Source organism: Nannospalax galili, unplaced genomic scaffold (assembly GCF_000622305.1).
Source record: "Nannospalax galili isolate Female #2095 unplaced genomic scaffold, S.galili_v1.0 scaffold1723, whole genome shotgun sequence".
NCBI lineage: Eukaryota > Metazoa > Chordata > Mammalia > Rodentia > Spalacidae > Nannospalax > Nannospalax galili.
The window spans coordinates 281,246-290,511 of record NW_008349072.1 but is presented as its reverse complement, the minus strand read 5'-3'; the positions used below and the strand labels follow the sequence as shown (position 1 = coordinate 290,511).

The window sequence follows — 9,266 nt, the reverse complement described above, 5'->3', positions numbered from 1 at the left end:
GAAGCCTGTCGCCCAATCTGCTCCCGCCGCCGCCGCGCAGAACTTTCGGTTGTGATTTTGTTTTGGCCCCAGCGCATCTCGCGGGGTCCGGGCGGGCGGGCGGGGCTCGCTCTGCGCTTTGTGCGGTCGCCGGTCCTGGCACTCACATACGCGTGTACCAGGATGGTGCAGCGGTGTCTGTGTCGCTCTCTGTGTCCGTCTCTCTTTCGCCAGCCCAGTGTCTGTGTGTTTGTCTGTCTCACACACACACACACGCGCGCGCGCCCGCATCAGGATGGTGCATTGGGGTCAGCACCGGCCCCCCATGTCTCTGTCTCTGTGTGTGTCTCACACATACATGTATCAGGATGATGCGCTGGGGTCACCACCAGCCCCCGTGTCACTGTCTCTCTGTCTCTCACACACATATGTATCAGGATGGTGCACCACCGGCCCCCATGTGGGGTCAACATTAGCCTCCTTGTCTCTGTTTCTCTCTCTCTCTCTCTCTCTCTCTCTCTCTCTCTCTCTCTCACACACACACACACACACACACACACACACATATACATGAATCAAGATGATGCACCAGGGTCACCACCATCCCCCGTGTCTCTTGTGTATCTCTGTCTCTGTGTGTGAGGATGCATGAGGATGATGCACCAGGACAACCACCCTCCTTGTCTCCCTGGCTCCCTCCCATCTGGATCTTTCTGGGCTGGACCTAGGGGAAGACATTGAGGTGACCCCCAAAGTGCTAGAGATGTGTTCGTGAAAGTTCATGGGACTTTTCTAATAAAGCTCACTGTGATAGGATTTTGTGTGGATTTAACCACTGAAGGGTGGCTGAAGGGATTCAAGTTCCAGCTCTAACTTACCCCTCTTTTTTTTTTTTTTAAATGATTGCCTGCCATTTTTGGTTATTAAAAGTAAAAACACAAGGGCTGGAGAGATGGCTCAGGGGTTAAGAGCACTGGCTGGTCTTACAGAGGACCTGGGTTTGATTCCCAGCACCCACAGGCGGCTAACAACTATCCATAACTCCAGTTCCTGGGGATCGGTGCCATCTTCTGGCCTCCACGGGCATTGCAGGACACAGGTGCATGTACATGCACACAGGCAATACACTCATAACACATAACCTAAAATAATTTTTAAAAAAGTTGAAACACATGGTTTTGGGAATGGCGGGGTGTTTTGCGTGGACGAACACAAATGATTTGTGCAGTGTGAAGTCCATGCTTTTGAAGAGGCATACCAAAGAGCCATGTTGACTTTGTAGACATGGGTTTGGCCCTTGTCACTCACACTTCTGGGGCTCCCTGTAGTCCAAGGGTCAAGTACGCAAAGACTTTGGGGAATGACCCTTTCCTACCCTAGTCTGCACCCATCCTTCTGAAAAGCCCCAGGAGAATGCAGCCTGCTGGTGGCACCTTCTCATGAACACACAAGCCATCAGTCTGGCCCACACAGGAGAACTTGTGCTTCCTCTGTGTTCCCTGTGCAGGGATTGCTTTGTGTTAGATTGCCTTGTGTGCCTGAGTATCCCTAAGCTTTCTGAGTCTTAGTAATAATTTATCTGGTCCTCCCAGGGGCAGGTGCTCAATAGTCACTTTATGAAAGTGATAATTTGTTCGTCTCCAACTTGTCAAGCCTGTTTTTAGTTTGTCAAAATGTATCCAGTAAATATTATTAAAAGTATAGTTACTTTGAAGGGAAAAAAAGCTCGAGAGTGAAAGAAAGAATTGTATTTATCTCCAGAAGGGACCAGGCCTCCACCCAATTCCACAGTTATTAAACCAGGCTCTTTGAAAATCATTTCCAAGGACTGCCCCTTTCTGAACTCACCACACATGTAGCATATATTAGTGGCCATACCCAGGAAGGGGGAGGGGCCAGGCAGCAGAATAGCATGGAGATGAGGGGAATGTTCTGAGTGTTTGTGCCTTTGAGCATGAGTTTATGGCTGAGTGGGGGCAGATGGTTTTGGAAGTTTCTCCTTGGATCATACGGATCTGAGATCAAATCTCGTTTTCCTCTATATGGATGTCAAATGTGTAGGCTTATAGGGCTTGGCTCTCTGGCTGGGTTGTGTGACAGATTTGTGTGTAGTGTCTGGACAGCTCCCTGTCTTCAGAAATACTCTCCCTGTGGCTTGCTGAGCAGATCCTTTCAGATAAATCTCTGGGTCCATTATTTTCTGCTTTTGTCTGTTTTCTCTGCACCAAAATCCTTCTCTGTAGGCAGGAGTTCCAGTACTGTGTCAGTTCTAGAGCCCTCTAGACCTGTTAAAGACCAGGACCGTGTGTCATCCCTCCATGGAGTGACATTATTAGTTACATAGCATGTATTAAGTGATTGCAGGGAGAGTTACAACTAGTGTGGGATGGTTGCATCTCTGTAGTTTGCTAACTTTGTGTAGAATGTAACTTTTAATATTTGTGCCTCATTCTTAGTTGCCTCTTCCCATTGGGGGAAGAGATAAAACCCTTGTTTTATTGACGTGTAGGAAATTATTGCAAGATAAAATTTATAATCAGTTGATGAACTTTGAAATGTCGGCCATTTGGGAGGTAACTTCTTTCCCGGATGGATTGTCAGCTTTGAAATCTTAAAACCTGAGATTGGAAAGATGACTGGATGACTGAGAGCGTGCTGCTCTGGCACAGGATGCAAGTTCTAGTACTCATTTCAGTGCTCACAACCACTTAAAACTCCCGCTCCAAGGGGTACATGCTTCTGGCCTCCTTGGGTACCTGCACTCATGTTGCGTGCACATGCACACACACACACACACACACACACACACACACACACACACAACTTTTTAAAAAAGAGTGTAGCCGGGCGAGGTGGCACACGCCTTTAATCCCAGCACTCAGGAGGCAGAGGCAGGTGGATCTCTGTGAGTTCAAGGCCAGCCTGGTCTACATAGTGAGTTCCAGGACAGGTGTGGCTACAGGGAGACCCTGTCTCAAGAAGACAGAAAAAAAAAAAAAAAGCAGGGTGTGGTAGTGCACTCCTTTAGTCCCAGCACATGGGAGGCAGAGGCAGGTGGATCTCTGTGAGTCAGCCTTGTCTACATAGTGAGTTCCAGGTTAACTGGGGCTACAGGGAGACCCTGTCTTTAAAAAAAAAAAAAAAAAGGAACAGTTGAGAGGAAAGGACCTGAGCAATACTTAAACCTAAACCTAAATTGTTTTTATTTATCATTAATATGATCTGAATCTCACCTTGTTCTAGTCAGATTAAAACACTGTTCAAGACTGGCCATGGTAGATGACATATGCCTGTAATCCTAGACCTCTAGAGACTGAGACAGGAGGATCTCAAGTTGGAGGCCAGCCTGGGCTACATAGTAAGACCCTGTCTTCAAAAGCCAAAACACACTTTTCAGTTGCAGGCATGACTTGTTTTATTCAAAAGACATGTTCCCCAAAATTTAAGTCATACACATCTGTATTTAAAGCTATTGCAGAGTTTTACTATTTTAAAGGTGTTCTGTAGAGAGACTGTCTGCACAGCAAAGAATCACCCAGCTTATTTTTATAGATCAGGTTAGCTTGTAATGATAGCTTTTTCCTTTTTTAAACCTTTTTTTAGGAGACAGACTTCCCCAGTTGTCTAGTTCAGGGTCAGCGTATGAGTGGCTGCATTATCACTGACATGGTTAGTGACAGAACTAATGCTGACCTTCGTTATCTCTGAAACATTCTCACAGCGGAGGAAAAGTGGGATCTGAATTCTGTAGATGACATTTGACTTCAGCACTTTCCTTCCATGGTGCCTTGGTTTGGCTGTCTTCTGGCCTCAGTCCCAGAATAGGGCTAGCTGGTGTGGGTATGAGATGTGTTTGATGTATCACATAGAAAATGGGGAGACTGTGTATAAATATAACCTGGGGAATAGTCGGGACCATTGATGTCAAAGTCAGTACCCATGTTGCAGGCTCCACACTGTCACTGTGCTTAAGACATTGGTAAGGCCAAGTCTCTGTTTCTGTAGAATGACCAGACATTTCTGGATGGAGTTACTTCTAGTCCTAAATCCTCCTTTCTCTTCCCTATCTCCCCATTTCTTTTTTTTTTAATTTTTTAAATTATTTTTTATTTTATGTGTATTTGTGTATTGCCTGCATGTAGGTAAGTGCACCCATGTCGTGCAATGCCTGTGGAGGTCAGAAGAGGCTGTTGGATTCCCTGGAAGAACCTTTTTTTTTTTTGGTCTTTTTGAGACAGGGTCTCCCTTTAGCCCCAGCTGTCCTGGAACTCACTATGGAGACCAGGCTGGCCTTGAACTCACAGAGATCCGCCTGCCTCTGCCTCCTGAGTGCTGGGATTAAAGGCGTGCGCCACCATACCCAGCTCTTTTTATGTTTTTTGAGACAAGATCTCCCTGAAACTGGAACTCTCAGCTGGCCTAGAACTTGCTATGTAGACCACACTAGCCTTGAACTCACAGAGATCCACCTACCTCAGCCTCCTGAGTGCTAGGACTAAAGGCATGTGACACTATGCCTGGCTGTCTTTCTTTTTTTTTTTTTAAAGGCAAGATCTTGGGGCTGGAGAGATGGCTCAGCGGTTAAGAGCACTGATTGCTCTTACAGAGGACCCGGGCTCAATTCCCAGCACCCACATGGTGGCTACAAACCGTCCTTAACTCCAGTTCCAGGGGAATCCGAAGCCCTCTTCTGACCTCTTTGGCATTGCGTGACACGGGTGCACTCATATACATGCAGGCAATACACTCATACACATAAAATAACAGTAATAAAATATATTTTTTTAAAAGGCAGGATCTCACTCTTCAGCCCTGGCTGGCCTAGAATTCACTATGTGGACCAGGCTAACCTCAAATTCACAGTGATCCACCCGCCTTTGGCTCCTGAGTGCTGGATTTAAAGGCGTGTGCCACCTCACCTGGCTTTGGGAGATATCTTAGATTCTGTGTAATGCAGCACCCCCCCCCAAAAAAAATAAGTAGACCCAAGGAGCATCTGCTCATGATAAGCCTCCTTGGGGGTGAGGCATGTGGCTCAGCTATTGGTGTGAGCTCCAGATTGCAGTTTAAACACAAGTTGTAAGCCCAGCCTTACCACCTGACAGCAGCTAACTGGAGGACAGCAGTTCTTTCCTGAGCTTAGCCTTCTCATTGTGATGGCAGCGTACAGTCAGTCCTCAGCCCTGCTGTCAGTGTAAACAGTGAGCACCTGATGCTGGTGTTAGGCCCTGTGTCCCAACTGCCCCAGGAGAGGAACACCTGGTCAGCACATCATTATGAGCACTGGCACACAAGGCAGGGGCTGTGGCTTTCTAATCACAGCATTGTTCTTCAGACGCCCAGTTTTTCCTGTGTTTGGGTTTCCACACCCCATCCCCATTCTCCTTTGCCTGGTTCTCCTGAAAGTGGACATTCTCAAGCGCCCTCTAGTGTTCTCTGGGCACAACAGCTGTTCCAGCACCACGAACAGTGCCCTGTGGCTCCCAGAGGGCTCCTAATGTTGGAGTGAGTGGATTCAAGGTCTGTAAAATGAATCATTTTACCTCCTTTATAGAACAGGTAAAATATCTTGGTGTGCCTTTATGACTTGATGAACTCTGAGGAGTATTTGACTTTTCAGTCAGTGCTCGTGTTGCATCGTGGAGAGAAGTGCAAGTGTTTAATAGAAAGTCAGCCCGCTGGTGAGCGAGGTTCTCACCTGAGAACGAAAGGGGTGCCTGACCCTTAGCCAGTAAGAGAGACAGAAAGAGGCCTTCCTTGGGGTCCTAGAGGGTTCAGACAGCTGGCTACCAGGCTTGGTGCTCTCTTCCAGTGTCTGTGTTGTGCTCAGCTTTGTATTTCTTTCCCTTCCCTGCTTCCTCCCTTCTTAGCTGCCCGCGGTAATGTTTAGAGCACTCTTGTTAGTGTAGTGGACGCAGTATTTGTCAGAGGTGAATTACTTTAACCACTTAGCTTATTTCTTGAGCCTGCTTGGGTTTTTATTTTCTGAGAGTGTCTTACTCTGTAACCCAGGCTAGTTTCAAACTCAAGTCTCCCTGTCTCAGCCTCCTAAGTGCTGGGATTACAAGCATGGGCCACTCCACCTAGCTGAGCCTCTTTTTCTTTCTTCCTTTGACTGTTGAGCCATCTCTCCTAGTCTGTTTGTTCTTTTATAAATGAGTTACAGGCTTTTTTGTGTGGGGGGAGTGGATGGGGACTGTACCTTTGCTTTTGCCTTAGTAACTTGGAAAAAGGAGTCAGTTGCAATGTCTGCTCAGTCTGTGTGCCAAATCTACAAGATGGGGCCTTCTTTTCATTTTACTAATGAGGTGGTGGTGAGGTTAATGATCTGTGCTTGGCCACACTACCAGAAAGAATAGGATGAAGCCAGTGTGGGCCCAGGTGTTCTGACCTGAGAGCCATCTCCCTAGCTGCTGTGCAGGCTGTTTCTGATGGAGCCCCCTTCTGGTGAACTCACTCATAACCCTGAATGTCCTGCCCAAGAACCACAGGCTTTGTGCAGTAGAAGTTAACTGTTATTTGAGGCACTGTGAGCTATAGAGGCTGTCTTAGAGATATGTGGCAGTAGCTGGCACCTGTTTGTAGAAGGGTGAGGTGGTGTCTGGGTTGCTGAAAACAGCAGCGGAGGCAGCATCCTTGATTTTATTGATAGTTAATATTAGGTAAGCCATGGTCAGATGGGAGATGGAGACAGTGCTTTGTTTTTTTGCTTAGGCAACTGGCAGTATTCCAACTCCAAACTATAGATCAGCTGCCAAATTGCAACTGTCTGATCAAAACTTACCAGTAGAGGATGTTTCGCTGTTTAAAATGTTTTGGTAAATTAAAATTTCTATTTAAATAAGCTTTCCATAAATAAGACAGTGTGTCATAATGCTCCTAAGGAATCATGGTGTCCTGCTTAGTATGCAGTGCACATCAGGAGTTAGATGTGCACCTGAGAGGCCAGTGTTTTTTTCAGAGTTCTTGGACAGGTCTGCTGTGTCTCATCTGTAGTGAAGGAGAAAATAACTTTAAAAGGTGTTTGAAATGCTCTTGCTTGACAGGTACATTCAGTCTTTTTCCTGTGTGTGTTCCAATTTTGTGTTTCTGGTCTGGTAACTAAAGATTTCTACTTTGCTGTACTTTGTCATGAGCAAACTACCAGGCTCTTGTTGGTATAAAGCAACAGCATTGTGTTGTCGTTCTGGAGACCAGAAGTTCAGTGAGATCTCACCCCGCTCACTGAGCTGTGGGCAGGGCTAGCCTTGGCCTCTGCTCTGCAGTGTCCTTTTTCTCTGCCTCTCTCAAGGACGTATTTGATGGCATTAGAGGCTCACTGGGTGAACCAGGGTTAATCTTGGTTATCATAAAATTCTTAATTTAATAATACCATCTTCAGAAGACACCTTTTCTTGTAACATTCACGAGTTCCAGAGGGTAGAACCTGACAAATGCTGTGGCTATTGCCACGTACTACTGCTGCCTCCTCCTTAAGAGTAAATCAGCTCAGTTAGTTTACTGTGATCAGTGGTTTTCAAAATTAGCCATCATTTTATCCTGAAAAGGCTGTAGGCAAAACACTGTGGTGACTTCGGGCCTGATGCCCTTGGTACAGGCGAGGGTATGCCCCCCTAAGGGTCTTTGGGAGAACTGTTGAATTCACAGAGCAGTTAGCCCTGAGCTTGGCCTCTGCACACATTAGAGGAGAGTCAGTGGCAGCTAATAATGGCTGTTTCCCACTGTCTTCCAAGATGGAGACCTCTTTGCTGCTTTGCCAATGCTAGGTACTGATGAACATGTGACAGCTCTCCTGTAGGTGGAGGCGTCACGTGAATTTAGAGAAACAACAGTCTCCGAGGCTCTCGTCCCACTAGCACTTGAGGTAGACCCTGAGAAGTCACCCAGCTCCTCTGGTGATTTATTCTGACACTTTACACAGGAGCAGAAAGCGAGCGTGAATTTGTGCTGTGCTAGTTTTCTAGAAAATTGGCAGCTGAGCCTTTGCCCCCTTAAACTGTCTTAGAGTGGGTGCTGAGCACACGTGCTTCTGCTGGCTTTCAGGGCTTCCACGAAGGGGGCCTCGTCACTGCCAGGATGCCATAGAGCCGTGGTGTGTACTGATTGCAGGTGGACTTGGAATGGCCACTGAGAAAACTGATTCCAAACATTTGATATTGTGAGTTCTTTCGTAGTTTTGGATTTCAGAGAAAGAACTAGTAGGCAGTTGGGCTTACCTCTAGCCTTTGAATTTGAGAATGCGGTGTGATGCAGATGAACCTGTAGTATGTCCAGCTCTGCAAGTGTCAGTGATGTGAAAGCATACCTTAGTCAGCTCCCACCGCAGCGGCAGTGCAGGTGTTCGGAACAACAGCAGAGACGTTACCGTGAGGAGACAGGCCAAACAGCCAGAAGCCAGAGTGTGGGAGTGGGACCTGACAGGGCTGCTGGCAGCACCCGGGAAGAGGCCCTGGCGGGATGCGGTTGAACTGTCTTACTTATTTTTTAGGTATGTCTGTAATTTTTTTCACTACAGAAGTGCTCATTTTGAAAAGTTGAATGTATTCCAAGTAAAGATTGCTGTGATCTTCATTTCCAGAGATAATGCTGATAAACTGTTTCATGGATTGAACTGTTTTCTTACCAAATTAGAGCTGATTTATTTAAATGTTACTTTTGCTTTTCTGAATAAAGATTTCAAAATCTTAAGATAGAACCTGCTTAAAAAATTTTTTTTAGCGTTTATTGTGTCTGTGTATGATGTATGTGAGAGTGAGGGTATGTGCATTCCATAGCACATGTGTGGAAGTCAGAGAACAACCTGTGGGAGTCGGTTCTCTCCATTCGCCATGTGGGTCCCAGGGATTGCACTTAGGTCAACAGGCTTGGCAACTAGAGCTGCTTCTTTTTCAACCATTTGGGGGCAGTTTCCCTGCTACTGTATCCTTTCCCTAAGGTAAACCATCCCAGACAAGCTCAGCAGGTTAAGCTGGTTGAAAAGGTCTTGTAGTGGCACAGGGATTATGTTAAAATTCTTGATAGTCAAGCCTGGAGAGAGGCTCAGCCATTCAGAGCGCTGGCTGCTCTTGCAGAGGATCTGGGTTCACTTCATGGCACCTGCATGGTGGCTCACAACTATAACTCCAGTTTCAGGGGTTCTCACACCCTTTTCTGGCCTCCATGGGCTCTGCACTTATGTACATGTAGGCATGGAGGCAAACAGTCATACACATAAAATACAAATAAAATTTTTAAAAATTTTGCTAGTCATTGAAAATCAGTGTCTTTATTTCTCTTGACACTTTTTT

General features: G+C 46.4%; 1 protein-coding gene across 2 annotated transcripts in view; it reads left to right on the top strand.

Annotated features, from left to right (window-relative positions):
* The window catches only part of Kmt5b (lysine methyltransferase 5B), a 61,284-nt gene that overhangs the window by 956 nt on the left and 51,062 nt on the right, over positions 1-9,266 (top strand). The window lies entirely within an intron of this gene.